Raw genomic sequence first — 9,492 nt, forward strand, 5'->3', positions numbered from 1 at the left:
TCCTTCCCCATCTAAGGAAGCTTCCAATCCCTATACTCTCAGTGCCCTCGTTACCTTCCTGCAAACACAACTTACCTGAATCCTGATGTAATATATTTAGTTTATATAAACAAAAAATCATCATCTATGTCTACATAAAGGGAATAAAGACAATATTGGATCAGCTACCATGCATATATAAACCATAGAATGATAAAGATATATCATTTTTTTCAACAATGACAATAACCATAACTTGTAGCAGCCACTTCATGTATTGAAAACTAACTACTATCTTCCCTGTAAACGTTGTTCCTATCAATAATGAAAATCAATCAGAAGTTGCTAACCGTATTCAAAGACACAAAAAGTCAGTAAATTTCATTACCACTCCCTTCTATCAGTACAAAGAAACAATACAAGATATCATAAATTTTTCATTACAATGATTAGACTTTTGCCAGAGTTGTTTTATCATCTTATATTGTCTACAATAATGACCTAATTATACGATTAGGTTCCGGATTAGCAAAGAAGTATGGGAATATTGAACTATAGAAATAATCCACGACAACCTAATTACAAAACAACAGGAAAACTACCTTTCTTTATCTTTTGGTGAACTGCTTTCCTTCTCTCTCTTCATCCCTGCCACTTTATATGTTTAATCATTTGAATCTAATAACAAGTTAAATATCAACAGAGCATTAAAAGAAATATATTATTTTTATGGAAGAGCAACAGGAAGACTACTTTTCTTTCTCTTTTGGTGAACTGCTTTTCTTCTTGCCCTTCTTCCCTACCACTTTATATGTTTAATCATTTGAACGTAATAACAATTTAAATATCAACAGAACATTAAAAGAAATATATTGTTTTTATGGATGAGCATCTAAAAACTGATCAAAACAACTAAAAGTTGATAAAACAAATAAAGAAAGATCATTACCTCTTTTTATTTATAGTTGTGGATCAGAGCAGAATAATTGTGTGAGGGTAGAAAAAGGAAACCATCAACATAAGGTGGAGGGGAGTCCCCATTGTAATTTATCTAAAAAATTTGTACTTAGTGTCTTCTGATTCCGTCGCGACCATTCTCTCCGTTAGTCGCTCTGTAAAAACCTACACCAGAATATTCGAGCGTATAATTTCATATATATCCAGAATAATTTGTATGGATTTCGATTTTGAATTAAAATACTAAAAATGATTTGTAGGAAGAAAGAGATAACAATAACTAATACCTTCTTTGGTGCTGCCAAACCCTAACCATCCACCAACACTAAATGAACATCATGATTGCAAACATTCCAATGAACAAATTGACCAGTTTTAACAACGACTGAATGCAAGCGGGGTGCGACACAGAAACCAACGAATCTAAGAAAAATTAATTCCATTTTGTAAATCACTTCGAAATATACAATCAAGATGGTAGTTTGTATTATTTAAGCATCCTTACAAAGGTTAGAACTTGGAGAGAAAATATATACCTAAGAACAACTCATTCAATTTCTTCTTTCATGCAGAACAATAATGGAAAATGAAGAGAGATGTGGAAATTCTATGAAAAAGAAACGATAGTATTGGGCGATATTTGGGAGATATGCAGGAAATATCGATTCAAAATTAATGTGCATTTAAACAGGATTTAATGTTGTGCGTGTATATTCGGATTTTATGCACGGGAAGTTAAAGCAGTGGAAGGGTATTTGTGGAAATTCACTTAGGTAGTTTAGACGGGAAAATAAAGATTAAGAAGGGTTGTGCATATGTCACGTCTCATTTAGGGTACTTATTTATTAGGATACGAGATATGTGAATTACATTTAATTTTCATATGAATCACATGTGATTCATATGTGAATCACATATGATTTACATGTGAATCAAATATGATTAATATGTGAATCACATATGATTCATATGCGATTCACATGTGATTTATATGTGAATCACATGTGATTTATATGTGAATCCTATGTGAATCACATGTGATTCATATGTGATTTTATATTATGTAAGATTTAGATATGATTATATAATATGATATTCACATGTGATTTTATCTTTTAAGATTTAAATGTGAAATGCACAAGAAAATTTAAAAAAATAATCAATGAAGAACACTCACACAAAACGCATGTGTGCATATAGGCGTAATTCATATGTGATTCACTAGTGATTTACATGTGAATCACATGTAATTCATATGTGATTCACTGTGATTTACATATGATTCATATGTAAATCACAAGTGATTTACATGTGAATCACAAGTGATTTACATGTGAATTAAATGTGATTCATATGTAACTCACTACATATTTATAACATGAATATATTAATAATACGAACAAGTACCAATGAAATAGAAAAAGAGGCTCTCTCTTCCAACTAATCAGCATCCATTTCAACAAATTAACATTTGATTAATGTCATAAGCCTTGACCTTCATTTAGAGATGAAAATATAAAAATGAAACATCATAAATCATTATTTATATCATGTTATTCATAATGTTTTTCTAATAATAATAATAATAATAATAATAATAATAAGAATAACAATTTAAAATAAAATGAAAATTTTGGGCAAATATGAACTACTAAAGTGGCTAGAAGTAAGCAAGAAGTAAATATATAACGATATTGATTTATAATTTATTTAACTCTTTAAAGTGAAAAGGTTTTATTGTTTTGTTGTGAATCACATTATTTTTTTCATAAAAAAAATGAGATTTAAATATATGTAATGATTCTCGAAGCATAACCAAATTTATTATATCAATTTAGATTTTAATGACATAAAAAACACTAAAAGAATGTCATTAATATTAATTAGTAAAATTCAAAAACTTACATTAACCTAAGTTTCCAGCAACTTAAACAAGCCAAAATGTGGAATTTTATTGATGGATATCAAACGCGTCATACACCATTTTATCCCAATAAAAACGAAGCATTCATGAAAAGAAAATCAGTGGAAACTTACATTTGGTAATTATCCCCTCAACTTTAACCATGGAACCAAATAAGACAACAACATCATCTCCAGTGCCAAGAATACCAAGTTGCTACCACACTACTGCCCCTTAACCCTCGTTTTTCACCTTCTCGGCATCTCTCTCCATAATTTCTGCAATAGTTACTTTGATATCTTCAGATTTTCAAGCAAAATTATCTACATCTTCACTGTATAAATTTAGATCAATATCTATACACATCAATGAAAGCTCTGATTAAATTTAAAGCCGACTTTTAATCGTGAAGTGGTTTCTTTGTAGTGTATCCACTCATCTTCAAGTGGGTTATTAGTATATGTGTTTCATTGGGACAGTTGGGATTACTTTTTAAGTTCAAAAGTTTTTTTTTGTAAAAGTTTTTTTTGATTTTAGTTTTTAAGGAGGCAAAAGCTAAATGTTGTTTTTAAAAAAGTGTTTGGGTTGCATTTCTTAACCTTTGAGTGTAATTTAACTTTTAAAATGCAAAAGTCACAAAAAATCACATTTTCTTAACTTTTGAAAAACTTTTTTTCTTCTTTTTATAAAAAGTTAGTTTGAAAAGAACTTTTTTATTTCCTAAACAACTTTTGGCGTTTTTTGATTTTTTGAAAAAAAGTTAAAAGTTAAAAGTCATCTTAAAATTAATCTCAATGGAACCAATCAATATAAGTACATGGTTAATTGTTAACATAACTTTATGCTGCTCTCATGACTCTTATTTCTTGAGAAACAATTTTCTTATTATTTTGAAGTAATTAATAAGGATACGATGGCTGATATATATATATATATATATATATATATATATATATATATATATATATATATATATATATATATAAAAGGTTTGGTCGTGGATGACATCTATTGTGTGGTCGTCAGGACACTTCTGGACCAACGAATGAAAAGAATTAATGGTTATGATTTGAGGGTCTATAATATTACAATGGAGTAGAATATAACATATAATCACACAAATTTCATCATAAGGGTATTTTAGTCAATTAAACATGATTACAAAAAGAAATTTCGAATTTTAATGGATAATAGATTTTTTGAAATTTAAAAATATGATTTTTTTAATTTAATTAAAATTTAGTTCTAACATAGTTTTTAATCATAACCGATTTAATTATGCTAAAATGATATTCTGCTAGAATGACATTCTATTAAAATAATTGTTAGAAATATATAACAATCTGATTACCACGAATAAAAGGCTCGGTTACCAGTTACTGGGTGACAGATATATATATTTAATGAGATTAGATGCGGAAAGATAAGAAGTGCGGAATAAATAAATACTGGAAAGCTATAAATGACTGAAAGCTATAAATGAAATAAATGACAGTATTTAAATGACATAAAGCGTTAATAAAATATATAAATATATATATATATATATATATATATATATATATATATATATATATATATATATATATATATATATATATATATATAGTAGGTGGTGTTAGAACGAGACTTGTGGAACGACTGTTTTGTCAAGTTGTTAGTCAAATAAATGACTAACAGGCTTAGGGTTGGACTGGATCTTAATAGACTGTGTCTCTATTTGTTCAAAGTTCAATCCGGTAAGTAACAATAAGTTCTTTTTATGTAACAATGAATTGTTTACAAAACGATACAAAATACACGGGTAATGTTTTTGTATGTGGGTATGGGTTTTTTAAGGTGATTTGATGAGGTTGAAGTGGGTATTTGGAGGGTGGTAGAAGGTGGAATAAGGTTGTAGTTTTGGTGGTATAATGTAACAAAAAGGGTGATGTTGAAAGAGCTTTGGGTGGTTATGAATATAGATTTTCGTAGTAAATCTCTCTGGATAGCCAATTCTCTCTCGCGTCTCTCTGGGGTTTGCAGTGGTCAAAAAAATCGAGGAAAATTCCTGGATGTAGGTAAGGTCTTGAATAATCTGCGCTGAAAATCTCTCCCGTAGTTTCTTCTTGAGTTGTGCTCGGTGAATTTTTTCTTAACTTGCAAATTCTGATGTCGAAAAACAGCAAGGTGGTGATAGTTGTGGTGATTTGAAAGGGTTTTTGGAGGAGGTTTAAGGAGGGTATTTGGAGGGTGTTTGGAGAGTATTTTGAGGTTGGCTATGTGTTTATTCTTCTGGAGATGAGAGAGTAATATGAGATATATTACAAGGAAACACAAAACACACACAAAAACTCATGTAAACATGCATCTATATATATGCAAAGGAATCAAGCAACTCTTGTTTGTTTAAGGAAAAGTAATGAAGTGATTGATTGTAAAGGTTGGAAGCACACATGATTTTTGGTACTTTTGCTTTTGTGAAGATTTCTTTCCAATATATATATATATATATGCATGATTCATGTATATATATATATATATATATATATATATATATATATATATATATACAATATATACAATATACATACATATATATACAATATAACATATATATTTATATATATATATATATATATACACGAACACTTGTATATATATATATATATATATATATATATATATATGTATATATATATATATATATATCCAATTGTGAATTGAATTTCCATTTTTGACCCTTGAGGTTTTTTAAATTCTTGACAATTTTAGTCTTGATTTGTTTTGTCTTCAAACGACCAAATATTGTGTCTATTTTTCCGTCTTTGCGTATTTCGTCTTTTGCATATTTTTCTATTTCATAATTAAGCACGAATCCACGCAACCTGAAATAACTGATAATATTTGTTAGATAATATAAAACCAATTCGTCTTATTTCAGTGATGATCACATATAAAAACATTTTTCAACAATTTCCCCCTATGTGATCATTGATGAAATAAGGATAGATATAATCACATTAACAGTTTTAATCTTGAAGATTTGGGATAAAAGTTTTGTCAATGAGAAGATATATATAAAACCATTGTAATCGTTTTGAAAGTTTGTGACTTGGTTTAACATATCTTATGTAAAAGATTTTCAGAAATTTGTTTTCGAATCAAAGTCTCGGGTTCGGTTATCAAAGGGTAGTCATATATGTATCTAAAGAAATTTCCTTAGATTTTATAGCATTATTAACGACGACAAGTGGTCTAACAGGTCGATTCAGATGAACGCTCATAGGTATAGCTCACACTTCACTTGGGTGTTTGGTTGTTCTGGCAGCAGAACAAGTTAATGATCACTAAAAATGAGTGATATCTCTCTCTGACGACTCACACTCATATTGGAGGTGTTCAGCTATGTTTTTCCTGTAAAGTCACTTAGTCTCATTATTAGATAATCAATCACATAAGACTGGTTTCGGCATTACTCAGCGGGTTTCTTCATTCATGCCATTAAAGTTCACTCTCTCTCCGTCGGGAAATACATGTAGAGGGGTTTAGCAATTTTCATAGTGCAGTTTGCAACTAAGATACTTCAGTGATGAAGGCTACAGTATCCCGGGAAATCCATTGTTGTTGCAGCTTCTTCTTTGATAGTATCCTGTTTGTTGATCAATATCGATTTATTGTAAAAAGATATTTTGTTTTAGCATTGAGAATTTGCTACATTTGAGACCTTTTTAAGAGTATTTGACTTGAGTGATTGAGATATCTTCTTTTGTGAAAAATGGTTAAAACAAATCGCGGGATTTTATGATTTTTGTTTTGAAATAACCATTTGGTTGAAAGTTTGTTTGAAAATACCAAATATAGAATAATTTTCTTTTTGTTTTGTTTGGTATATCTTTATTGAATTCATTTGTTTTCTTGTTGATTTGTCTTTGAGGATTAGATGTTGATAGATATTTGTTTCTCCTTTGGTTTTCTTGTAAGGATATGTCGTTGTTTGCTTGATGGATCATGGGATCGCAAGTCTTCATTTTTGGTTGGCTTTTATCTAGGTAGGGATAGGTGGCATAAAAGACAGTTTGTCTAGTATGTAAGAAATGAATGTATCGTCCCTGGTCATTTTGATATCTAAGCAAAAATGAGACCGTGACAAGGTATAATTGGGTATACCTTATAAGCAATAGTGACACATCTAAGCTCACAAGAAATGAATTCCACAATGATTTAGATCGACGATGCACAAATTCTCACATGGGTTTTTGTTTTCATCTGAACCTCCTAACCTTATGTCCCTTGATTGTTTAAAATCGTCAATAATGAAATAAAATCGAAGGAAATAAAGTTATATACATTATGAAAAGTAGGATATTTGAACCTTCACTCCAATTGAGAATCAATATGACTTAAAATCTTCATCGAGCATAAGCATCTGGAAATTAAGTCAAGAGAAGATTAATCACAAGGTTCTATAAAAGCTTATTATGGCAAGTCTTTTATTAAAATTTTTTTTTTTTTTTTTGAAGATTTGTTTTTCTGAATGTTTTTGGAAATATTGGTTATTTGAATGTTTTTGGTATTTTTGAAAGGAAAGCAATTTTCAATTGTTTTTGAATTTTCCTTTTGAATGAAAGTAAACACACTTTTGTACAAACAAAAAGTAAAAGTTTAAGGATGGATGTTATCTGGATTTAACATTCCTAGACGGCCTAGGAAGTATTGAAACTTTGTTTCATCGAGAGCCTTAGTGAAGACATCGGCAATTTGATCTTCGGTGTTGATGAAGTGCAATTCGATATGACCCTTTTGAATGTTGTCTTTGATGAAATGATATCGAATGTCGATGTGCTTTGTCATGGAATGGTGAACGGGATTGTGAGAAATGGCAATTGCACTGGTTGAGTCACAAAATATGGGAATTTGTGAAATTTTGAAGCCATAGTCTCGCAGTTGAGTTTGCATCCATATGACTTGCGAACAACAGCTGGCGGCAGCGACGTATTCAGCTTCTGCTGTTGATGTGGATACACAAGTCTGTTTCTTTGAAGTCCAAATCACTAGTCTACCTCCTAGGAATTGACAGCTACCAGATGTACTCTTTCTATCTAACTTGCATCCTCCATAGTCTGAGTCGGTGAAAGCGTTCAACTGAAAATCGGATTTAGCTGGATACCAAAGGCCAAGTTTGGGAGTGCCTTTTAGGTATTTGAAGATGCGTTTCACAGCAACTACATGGGATTCCATAGGATTTGCTTGGTATCTGGCACAGACACATGTAGAAAACATGATGTCAGGTCTGCTGGCAGTGAGGTATAAGAGTGATCCGATCATTCCACGATATCTTTTCTGATCAACAGGTTTGCCATTTAAGTCTGCATCGATTTTGTATCCAAAAGCCATTGGGGTTTTTGCGGTATTGGATTTGTCCATTGAAAAGCGAGTGAGTAGGTTTTTGACATAATTCTCTTGGTTGATGAAAATGCCATCAGTTGACTGTTTGATTTGAAGTCCGAGAAAAGTAGTCATCTCCCCAATCATGCTCATTTCAAATTTGCTCTTCATTAGATCTGCAAACTTAATACTCAAAGATTCATCAGTAGAACCGAAAATAATGTCATCAACATATATTTGTACGATTAAAAGATGTTTATTATAGATTTTACGAAAGAGGGTTTGATCGATTGAACCTCTTTTAAAACCTGATTCTTCAAGAAAGGTTGTCAATGTGGCATACCAGGCTCGGGGTGCTTGTTTCAAGCCATAGACAGCTTTCTGCAATTTGAAGCTGTGATCAGGAAATTTGGGATCTTCGAAACCTGGTGGTTGTTGGATGTATACATCGCGATCTAACTCTCCATGTAGGAATGCACATTTAACATCCATTTGGAATACTTTGAAGTTCTTATCTGCAGCATATGCAAGAAAGATGCGAATTGCTTCAATTCTGGCAACTGGAGCATATGTTTCATCGTAGTCGATTCCTTCTTGTTGTGAATATCCTTTGACTACGAGACGTGTCTTGTTTCGACAAACGATTCCTTGATCGTCAGTTTTGTTTCTGAATACCCATCTTGAACCTATAACAGAAACATCGGGTGGGGTAGGGACAAGATTCCATACGTCATTTCTTTCAAATTCTTCTAGCTCTTCTTGCATAGCTTTTACCCAGTCTGGATCTTTGAGAGCAGAATGTATGGTTTTGGGTTCAGTCATGGATAAGAAGGCTCCAAATAAACAATCATTAGAAGTTGCGGCTCTAGTTTGGATGCCTGAGTTTGGATCTCCGATGATTTGGTCAGTTGGGTGGTTTCTGGTCCATTTTATTAAGCGATTCTCTTCCGCTATAATAATTGGAATTTCAGTATCCCATTGTTCTTCTCCGGGAGTTTCATCTTGGAATAGGTTTGAAGGTTTCCTCATAAATGATGCATCGGGATTGTTTTGGATATTTGGGGATGGGGTATTTAAAGGAGGATTTGGTGTTTGTTCCAATGAAGAAGTATGTGTAGGTGGTTCCCCCTCGAATTGATCTGCATCATTTCGGTTTGTTTGTGGAGTTCCTTCAGTGGTTGTTCCTGTAGAATCAATAGAAGTAGTTAGAAGTTCAGAATTGTAAGCGGTTTTGGGTTGTTCAAAAAGTAAATCAAGATCGATTTCAATATCTCTGTCAGGAGAAG

General features: G+C 31.5%; 1 long non-coding RNA gene across 2 annotated transcripts; it reads right to left on the reverse strand.

The window, feature by feature from the left end:
* Positions 1 to 334: 334 nt before the first annotated feature.
* Positions 335 to 3,190, reverse strand: LOC145109924 (uncharacterized). 2 transcript variants are annotated; one of them, XR_013709339.1, is made up of 4 exons: positions 2,974 to 3,190; positions 1,224 to 1,359; positions 929 to 1,101; positions 335 to 627 (listed from the first exon to the last, which is right to left on the reverse strand). It is a non-coding gene; the product is annotated as an uncharacterized LOC145109924 (long non-coding RNA). The 2 variants fall into 2 exon arrangements; XR_013709338.1 differs by having other exon boundaries at positions 335 to 1,101.
* Positions 3,191 to 9,492: the final 6,302 nt, after the last annotated feature.

This window comes from Lactuca virosa, chromosome 4 (genome assembly GCF_052849685.1).
Source record: "Lactuca virosa cultivar CGN04683 chromosome 4, Lactuca_virosa_CGN04683_v6, whole genome shotgun sequence".
NCBI classification, from domain to species: Eukaryota; Viridiplantae; Streptophyta; class Magnoliopsida; order Asterales; family Asteraceae; genus Lactuca; species Lactuca virosa.